The sequence below is a fragment of the Trichosurus vulpecula genome, chromosome 3, assembly GCF_011100635.1.
Source record: "Trichosurus vulpecula isolate mTriVul1 chromosome 3, mTriVul1.pri, whole genome shotgun sequence".
Lineage (NCBI taxonomy): Eukaryota > Metazoa > Chordata > Mammalia > Diprotodontia > Phalangeridae > Trichosurus > Trichosurus vulpecula.
In genome coordinates, this window is record NC_050575.1 from 132,998,114 (window position 1) to 133,007,772 (window position 9,659).

A 9,659-nucleotide genomic window follows, 5' to 3' on the forward strand; every position below is an offset into this window, starting at 1 on the left:
AATATGGTATATGATAGAGTACTTACTACGTACCAGGTACTGTGCTAAGCCCTGGAAGTACAACTACAAGTGAGGCCACCCCTGCCCTCAAGGAACTTACCTTCTAATGGGAGAAGAAAACACATAAAGGGGAGCAGGAAATGGAGGGAGGAGAGAGGAATGGCATGGCATGAAGAGGGAAGTAGAGGCTTTGATCCTAGCAAGATAAGGGGAATGTTTCTCAAACAGACCAAGATGGTTCAAAGTTCTGGTGGAGAGGAGGAGATAATGACAAGGAAGTAGAGAGATGGGAGTAGGGAATTGTAAAGAAAGACTTAAAATAATATTGGAGCAACATATGAAAAAAGTCGATTTTAAAGTTCTGATCTTACTACCTGTCCTAAGTTTATCCCTCTTTTCCATCATGGACAATTCTGGTTTACTATAGTGCCTGATGCCCTGGTTTCTTTTCATTCATTGTATTTGGTCCTATGTGCAATTTTTTAAAAAAAGGTCTAAAAATACAAGTGGGGGAATGTTTCAATCTTCCTATAAGATGATCTATATATGATGGAACAAGCTTTGAAAATTGGGTGACTTTTATGCCTAATTACTTGCCAATATATTTCCTTTTTTGGAAATAATGGGAGTGTTGAAAGGGTCAGGTAAGACTCAGGGGAAAATGGTATGTGAGATGACTGGAACTATAAATTGGAAGCACCAGATAAGATATGTAAATGCCACTTAGAGGGTTCTCAGGCACAACCCTAAGCTAGGAACGCTCTTCTAGAAAAAAATCAGTTTTCAACATATAACTGCTTACTTCAGCCAGGCTCAACTTTTTAAAGCAAAGGAACTTTGGCCTTCTCAAAGACAAAAGTAATTTGAACCCGTAGGTTGCAGGGACTTGCAGTTTCTGTTATTTTAGTCCTTTTAGCTCAGTTAGCATAGTCAACAGTGATGCCAACCAGTGAGAGAACTGCTCACCAGGCTCCCCAATGTTGTCTGTATTTTTCATTGTTAGGCAAGTTATTTCCTTGACAAAGTTAGGCTACCCTGATTCAACTCTTTTTAAAAAGAAGAAAAAAGTTGTATTTTATCTAGAAAGTCTTATGCCAATGTGACACCTTTCACCAGATTATTATTGAATATTCAGGTCATTTATAAGGGACACCCTCAGATAAAATTTCATTATAATGCCTTCCTAAATCTGAATTTAAAGTCATATTCCTCTCATGCTATCCCCAGTATGAGCTGGATGAAGTTTTAATGATGTTTCTCTTTGTAACCATATTCATGAATTCTTTCCAGGTGGTAGAAATTGTGACTACAGCAACAACTAGTGCTGAGAAGGCACAAACTCAAGATGTGAGTTCTTTAAAAAGTGATGATACTTTGGAAAACCATTAATCATTTACATCAATTTAGTTCAAGGGTTGTTGTTCAGTCATTTCAGTCATGTCCAACTTTTCATGACCCCATTTGGGGCTTTCTTGGCAGATAGGCTAGGGTGGTTTACTATTTTCTTCTCCAGCTCATTTTACAGATGAGGAAACTGAGGCAAACAAGGTTAAGTAACTCATCCAGGGTCACACAGCTTGTGTAAGGCCAAATTTGAACTCAGGAAGAGAAATCTTTCTGACTCCAGAGCCAGCGCTCTATCCACTGCACTATCTAGCAAATAAAGAAAATTCCATTTCATACCAGAACAAGATTTTGGTTGTTTCTTTTTTCTTCTTGGGCAACTCAAGAATATTCTTCCTCTTTTAGGTCCATGAAGAGATAGAGTTTAAAATAAGAATCTGAGTCTGGCCTTTCGACCAGTTCCAAATTAACCTACCTGGACACCTATCCAGCCATAGCTCCCTTTTCCATAAAATACCAATAGGGAATTTGTCAGATGCCTCACTAAAATAGCACAATATATCTAGAACATTCTTAATCTGCCAGCCTAGTACACCTGTCAAAAATGGAAATGTCAATCTAGCAAGATAATGGTCACCACTTCCTTGCCTCTTAACTATTCCTTTAATCATTTACTCTTAAGTTTTGATAGGAAACAAAGCCAATCAAGCCACTGGCCTTGAGATTACTGGCTCCATTCTCTTCCCTCTAAAAAAAATCAGGAAGACGTTTGCCCTTTTCTACTCCTTTGGGACCCCCCCCCCATGGACACAATTTTTCAAAGATCACTAACATTGGCTCAGCAATCACATCTGCCTGGGATGTAGTAATTAATAATAATAGCTACCATTTATATAGTGCTTTAAAGTTTGCAAAGCTCTTTATAAATATTATTTTATCTTCACAACAACCCTGGGAACATTATCCCCATTTTACAGGTGAGATAACTGAGGCAGACAGGTTAAGTGCCTTGTAGTTGTTATTCAGTTGTTTTCAGTCATGTCCAATTCTTTATGATCCCATTTTTGGAGTTTTCTTGGGAATGATACTGGAGCAGTTTGCTTTTTCTTCAACTCATTTTACAGATGAGGAAACTGAGGCAAACAGGGTTAAGTGGCTTGCCAGGGTCACACAGCTAGTAAGTGTCTGAGGCCAGATTTGAATTCAGGAACAGGAGTCATCTCTGAGTCCAGGCCCTGTATTCTATCTACTGTGCCACCTTGCATAGGGTCATACTAGTAAGTATCTGAGGCAGGGTTTAAACTCCAAGTCTAACACCCTATTCACCATGCCGCCTATCTGCCTAGTTCATTTGAGACAGGTAACAATTTTTTTTGGAGGAGGAAAGGCAGGGCATTTGGGGTTAAGTGACTTGCCCAAGGTCACATAGCTAGCAAGCGTGTCGTGTCTGAGATCAGATCTGAACTTAGGTCCTCCCGACTCCAGGGCCAGTGCTCTACTCACTGCACCACCTAGCTGCCCCCAGGTAACAATTCTTCAAGGGCAGCTAGGTTCTTATTATTTCCCTTCTTATTTTGTGTAACAATTTGTGGATGATACAATGCTTGGAGGAATAACTAACTCATCTGACAATAAAAATATTTCCATAAACTTAGAACGAGGGACCAAAAAATACTTATGATAAAATTTTAATAAGGACAGATGTAAAGTTTTACACTTTGGTTCAATAATCAGAGGCATAAATACACAATGAGTTAAGCAATAGTCTCAGTTTCATCTTCTGTACATATGTGACTGGGCAAATGAATTAATTATATCATGCTTTACATATTGTTACATGCTGTCCTCACAATAGCCCTATGAATGGTGATGTCAATAAAAATCATCCCCAATTTGCAAAGGAAGAAACTGGGAAGAGGTTTTCCTAAGTTCACATAGCTAGTAAGTAACAACAGTTGAAATGCTAACCCTCATCTCCTGACTCCAAATCCAAGCTTCATTCTCCAAAACCACTGGGAAATACAGTTAATGTTTACATTACCTACCTCAAAGGGTTGTTCTGAGGCTCAGATGCAAAGGTCTATGTATACAAATGGACGTACATCATGTGTGCCGGTTTGTATTCACTGTTATGCACCCCGCAGTTTATTTGATTCTCAGAACGCTGAGTCCCTTCATAAGATGCTATCCTGATGCTTCATGGGAGTGGAAGTGACCTAAGCTCTCAAAGGCTAGGACAGCACAGTGCAAGTTCTGGCAGGTTCTATCACACTAGGAAGGCTGGATCAAGTACAACTCTGGCAAACAGACTGGTTCTTCTTTCAGAGGACCAGCCTAGCTAGGTATAAAGAGCCTCATACCAGTGAGCTGGCCTCTTGGTAGTCAATCAACTATTATTTATTAAGCAGGCGCTATACCAGACAAAAGTAAAAATGAAACTCCCTGCCCTCAAGGAGCTCACACTCTATCAGGAGAATCAATATGCATATAGCCTATATCATACAAGTCTTTGTGCAGTTTTAAGCTTTAATAACTTCAGAAGCATAAATGCTACAAACTTAGCAGAAGACATCATTTGAAGAATTGATCATTTGAATTTCCTTCACACTTAATTTTGTGAATTTGGAATAGCAAAATTTTTATTTTAACTTTAACAAGCTAGGGATCCCTGTCTTCATGCATTGCACGTGCATTACAGTCAATGGATGGCACTATCTCAAACCAGTGCATAATAGTGGGATGGTCACTTCAAATCATCTGAGGTACATTTAGCAGATGTTTTTCTTTGGGAGTAGACTCAAAACTGTCACGTATGCAACACAACCTTGTTCTTTGGAGGCTCTTACGGCTAGGATTACAAATGTGATCTTTTCAGTTACAAAGTGGCAAAGTTCAAAAATAGACTAGAGGGATATATATCATAAGATGGTGGTTATGTTGAATTTTAATAAGAACCATATGATTATTTTAAATCTTAAATAACCTTTAAAAGTGAGGTTTTTTTAAAGTATGTAGCATTTATGCTTCTGAAGTTATTAAATCTTAAAACTGCCCTAAGACTTTGGGATACTTTGTATATAAGCGTAAAGGCAGCTGCCAAGCCTGAAGTCAGGAGGACCTGAAATCAAATTTGGTCTCAGACACTTACTACTTGAGTGACCCTGTGGCAAGTCATTTAACCCTGTTTGCCAAAAAATGAGCTGGAAAAGGAAATGACAAATCATTCTAGCATCTTTGCCAAGAAAACCCCAAATGGGGGGAAGAAGAGTTGGACATGATTGAACCACAACATATACAGGCATATACAGAATCAATGTAAAAAATATTAAGTGGTTTAGGGAAGGAAGTCACTAGAAGTTGGGGAGAAGGTTCAGGAAAGGTTTCAGGGAGAAGATGGTGTGTGAGGTTAGTTCTGAAGGGATTCTGAAAGAATGAGGTAATTGGGGAAGAGCTTTTGAGGGTTGAGAAACACCTAATGCAAAAACGCACAATATAATCAAGAGACAGGAAGAGTAAGAAGGCTGGTATTGCTAGACCACAAAGTCATCAGAGAGCAATGCAAAATGAGGCTGGAAAGGGAGGTTGGGACCAGATTGTGAAGGACTTTAAAAAGCCAGAGAGGTTTATTTTTTGTCCCAGTGGCCATAGGGATCCATCAGGATTGACTGAGTATAAAAGGTAATGCAGTCCAGACCTATGGTTTAAGAGAATCACTTCAGGAGCTGTGAGGAGGATGGATTCTAGCAGGGGAAAACTTAAGGCCAATTAGGGGAGGCTGAACTGCTTCATTCAAGGCTAAAGGAGATGGGGACCTAAACTAACGTGGGGGGAGGCTTTGTGTTCTCTGCCAGGCAGCTAATGCTAGGTAGGTTTGGATTTGCACAGTGACCACCACCAAGGAGAACACAAAGAGAAGAAAGCTTTCATTGGCCAGCTGGATGTTATTAGTTTGCACTTATTCCCCAAGGCATCTCAGCACCTGTCATTTCTCAGTGTTCATGGAAGAAGTAATTGGAGGCATGAATGACCTAGAACTGTTCTATCTAGATGACCTCGTTGTCTTTCTAAGAGTAGTGGAAGATAAGAGAGGAGGATTATTCTATGCATTTTTGTTACAAAGGTCTTGTGGGGGGGGGCTCTTTAAAGGGGGACATGGGAAAGAAGTATTTTTGTTATTGACTGAAAAAAATAAAATAAACAAAGAAGATAATTATTGAAGGATTTTTTAAAAATGTTTAAAGAACAGAAAAGAACAGAAGGAAAGCCAGAAAGGATGCAGAGAAGAAAGACAACTTTGAAAGCTGCACATTGTATACACACACATATACATATATTTGTGTGTATATATATATATACATATATACATACATACATATATGTATGTATATATAGTAAGCTGTCTATAATAGATTAGTTGTTTCACATCCAATCCTCTTTTCTGTACTATATATATATATATATATATGTATATATATATATATATATATATATATATATATGTATATATATATATGCAAAAATGTTAATTTTATTTGGTATTAAGTTCAATTTTTTAAAAAATAGAGAAAGACTATTGAAAGTTGATTTGGATAAAGGCTGCTGATTTGAGTGTCAATTGACATGAACCAGTTTTGCAGAGACTCTGTCAAGTGTGTGGGCATCATAATATCTCATCACTGATGCTGACTGCTGGATCAGAACCAGGAGAACATTGTACACAGTAATAGCAACATTGCGGCATGTCAATTATGACTGACTTAGCTCTTCCCAGCAATAGAATGTTTCAAGACATTTCCAGGTGGTAGAAATTGTGACTACAGCAACATTTCCAAAAGACTCACGATGGAAAATGCTATCTATATCCAGAGAAAGAACTACCGGGTCTGCGTGCAGAACAAAGCAGACTATTTTCACTTCCTTTATTTTTTGTAACTTTTTCTTTTTGTTCTGTTTTTTCTTTCACAACATGACTAATAGGGAAATATGTTTTACATGATTGCACATATATAACCTATATCAAATTGCTTACCATCTTCATAGCGAGGACAGAGAGGAGGGAGGGAAGGAGGAAATTTGGAACTTGAAATTTTATTTAAAGATGAATGTTAAAAATTACATGTAATTGGAAAAAATAAAATATTATTTAAAAGAACACATGATATCTCATCAAGGAATGAACATTAACCTTGAGAAGACTGAAATACTTAATTGTCCATGTCTGAAGAGTTTTTGAGGTCTAAGACTAGTTTAGGTTTTGGTGGCTATTATCACAAATTTATTTTAAGAACTATGCTGCTGGCAGGGGAGGTGGTCCCTTCCTTAGTCAGCATGAGCAGCAGAGCAACTGAGACCCTGGGGGGGGAGGGGGCAAAGGGACAAGGAAGAAAATGAGACTTGCAGGGACCAGCGAGTTAACCAGTTCACCTTATTATCAAGGATCTGGGAGAGACATTCTAGACTGTTAGATCACTGACCAATTATTCAAGGAGAAATGTTATTTTGTGAAAGAATTTAAGAGAAAGGGGGCCCTTGAGAAGTGAAAGTTCTTGAGAATTTGAGGGATGTGATCCTGGAGACAAATGAATAGATTCTACCCAAATGTAAGAAACAATACAGGACCAGCCAAGCCAGGCACCCCAAAGATTGTAAGCATCCTGCCATTTAGTCCCTAAACTTCAGCAGAAGGAGAAGGAAGAAAGCTTCATAATTACCACTTCTTATTCAGTCACATATGATTCTTCATGATCCCATTTAGGGTTTCTTCAAAGAGATAGTGAGTGGTTTGCCATTTCCTTCTCTAGTTCATTTTACAGATGAGGAAATTGAGGCAAACAAGGTGAAATGAGGAAACTGAGGCAAACAGGGTGAAATGACTTGCCCAGGCTCACACATCTACTAAGTGTCTGAGACCACATTTGAACTCAAGAAGATAAGTCTCTAGGCCTGGCACTCTCTCTACTTTGCCACCTAGCCGCTCTTGATTAGTGAAAAACGTTACATAACCCAATGGGAAGATTTCATGAAAAGAGCAACACAACAAACAGGCTGCAATAGACGGAAAGCAAAAAAAAAAAAAAAGACCCAGAGTGCCTTAAAGAATAATATGCTGAGATGGAGAAAAACCTTGCTAAATTTTTATCTTTTTGAGAATTTGAATAACAACAGCAACATAAAAGCGTATCTCTCCTTGCAAAACAAACAAAATACCAGATTTATTTGTACTCTGTCACAAGTTTAGCAATAAGTTTTGGTGACAATGTTTTATCAAAAAGCTGATAATAAAGGTAACCTGATAGAGTTCAGATTTAATGTTCATTATAAAAAGAAAAGAGTTCCAACTTTAAGTACCTCTGTATAATTTATTTAAGTGGGAGAGTAGGAAGAAGAATGGAATGACTTGATTCTTAGACCATCAGAAGTTTCTGTCTCTCCATGCCCCCTGAGCAGATAAGAAAATTTGTCCCTGCCATACTTGAACTGAGCACAATCAGCCCCAACCTCCAGCTTTCTATACTCTGGAGCATGCCGTTAACACTATTAATAAAAGATTTGTAGAGGTAAAACCAGATATTTTCCCAAATGCAGAGAGCTCCCCTTCCCACACTTCCAGGGTTGCAGTTTTTAGTACAAAAGAAGTCTCTATGGAAAACTGCTAGCAGGGACTTCGACAGTAAATGGGACTTTTGCTGCCATCCTCCCTTCCAGTACAGCTTTGTGTTAGGCCTAGCAAGGGGGAAGGCAGAGCTGGAGAGAAGCCAGTTTCATTGGGAAGCAGAAACTCTGACATGAAGAACATGATTACCACATCTCTCAGGGCTATGAGAGGCCTAGTTGGAGGGGGAGACACTAGGGTATCTGGGGGAGGCAAAGTACAGAAGTAGAGGCTGTGTGATATGTGCTTGGCACTTTAGTGCTTATGGCATTAACAGAAGATTCCATCCTATGGGCTACTAGCCTCCTCTAGCACTTTATATGTGAAACATGTGTTTTCATCTACATTGTTGATTGAAAATATTGGACAAAACAGGATAAAGTATAGAGCTCTTCAGAACAACACCATAGAAGCTTTTCTCCAGAAATGATCAGTTGATCACATTCTTTGGGCATAGTATTTAACCAACTAAAAACATACCTAGTATTTCCATCCAAGATGGGTACCCGAATGGAGGAGATGGCCTGGCTCCCAGCTAACTACTCCAGGAAACCTAAAAATATCACCAGAAAGCCAGTGAGAATATATAGTAAGTGACTTTATCCATCTCAGTACAGCACAATAAGTCAGCCAGAAGTTCACGGGCTGCCAGGAAAATCAGCACCAGCAGACAAGCAAACAAGATGTAAACCTTCTAATGTGATCAGAAATCAGTCAGAGGCACCTATAATCTACCAGCTGCTGTATCCAGAAGTAGCCAAGAAAGGAGAGCTCCCATAAGAAAGACCTAGGGTGGCTAGAAACCCACAGCATGGACTTTGGAAGCAAACAGGAGGGAACAGTAGCAACAAGTCTGAGTACAGTAGTGTTCAGACCAGAACACCCCAGATCTCTGGGTCTGAGCTTTGAGGTCCTATGGTATCATAGAAGGCCTTAAGTTCCAACTGAAGCTCAAAGATCCAAGGTCCAGGGAGGGGGAGGCACCAGTGTTTGCTAGTCCTCTTAGCAAAGACCTATTGCAGGAGATGAAGGCCAGCACAGGAACCCAAGGTCCCAACTCCTAGACTGAGACCATCCCACCTAAAGCAAAGCATAAGGCAGGGCCTGGTCCTAGCAGTAAGTGGTAATTCAGGAACTAGGTCTAGAGAGATAAGTAAATAGAAGATTTATTCTGTAAACATTTACTCCAAATCCAAAGATATTCAGAAATCCAACTCCATAACACTGAAAGCAGAACTAAAAAAGGGAAAAAAAATGAATTTTCCACAAGGTCTACATTAATATACAGAAGAAATTAAGAAAAAAATAAAATAAAAGATTTTGAGGAAACAACAGGAAAGTGAATAAATAACTTAAAACAGAAAGTGGTAACTTTACCCAAGTAATAATAAACTCCCTGAAAATTGTAATGGATCAAACAGAAAGCAATTATTTTATGAGAAAATTAGAATAATTAGAACAGAGCTAGACAAAATAACCAAAAAATAGAGTTAACAAAAATAGAGTATAACCAAAAAGTTAAAGACTTGAATAGAATTTTAGAAAATTTCGATATTAGAAATCTTTGGCAATTATTGAATGGAGATAGAAATGAGTATACATATTTCTTAGCTATACACCTTTACAAAAATCAACCATGTATTAGGACATATAATCTCACAAA

General features: G+C 38.5%; 1 pseudogene; it reads left to right on the forward strand.

Annotated features, from left to right (window-relative positions):
* The first annotated feature begins 622 nt into the window (after nt 1-622).
* On the forward strand, nt 623-7,491 carry LOC118842218 (annotated as a pseudogene).
* Nucleotides 7,492-9,659: the final 2,168 nt, after the last annotated feature.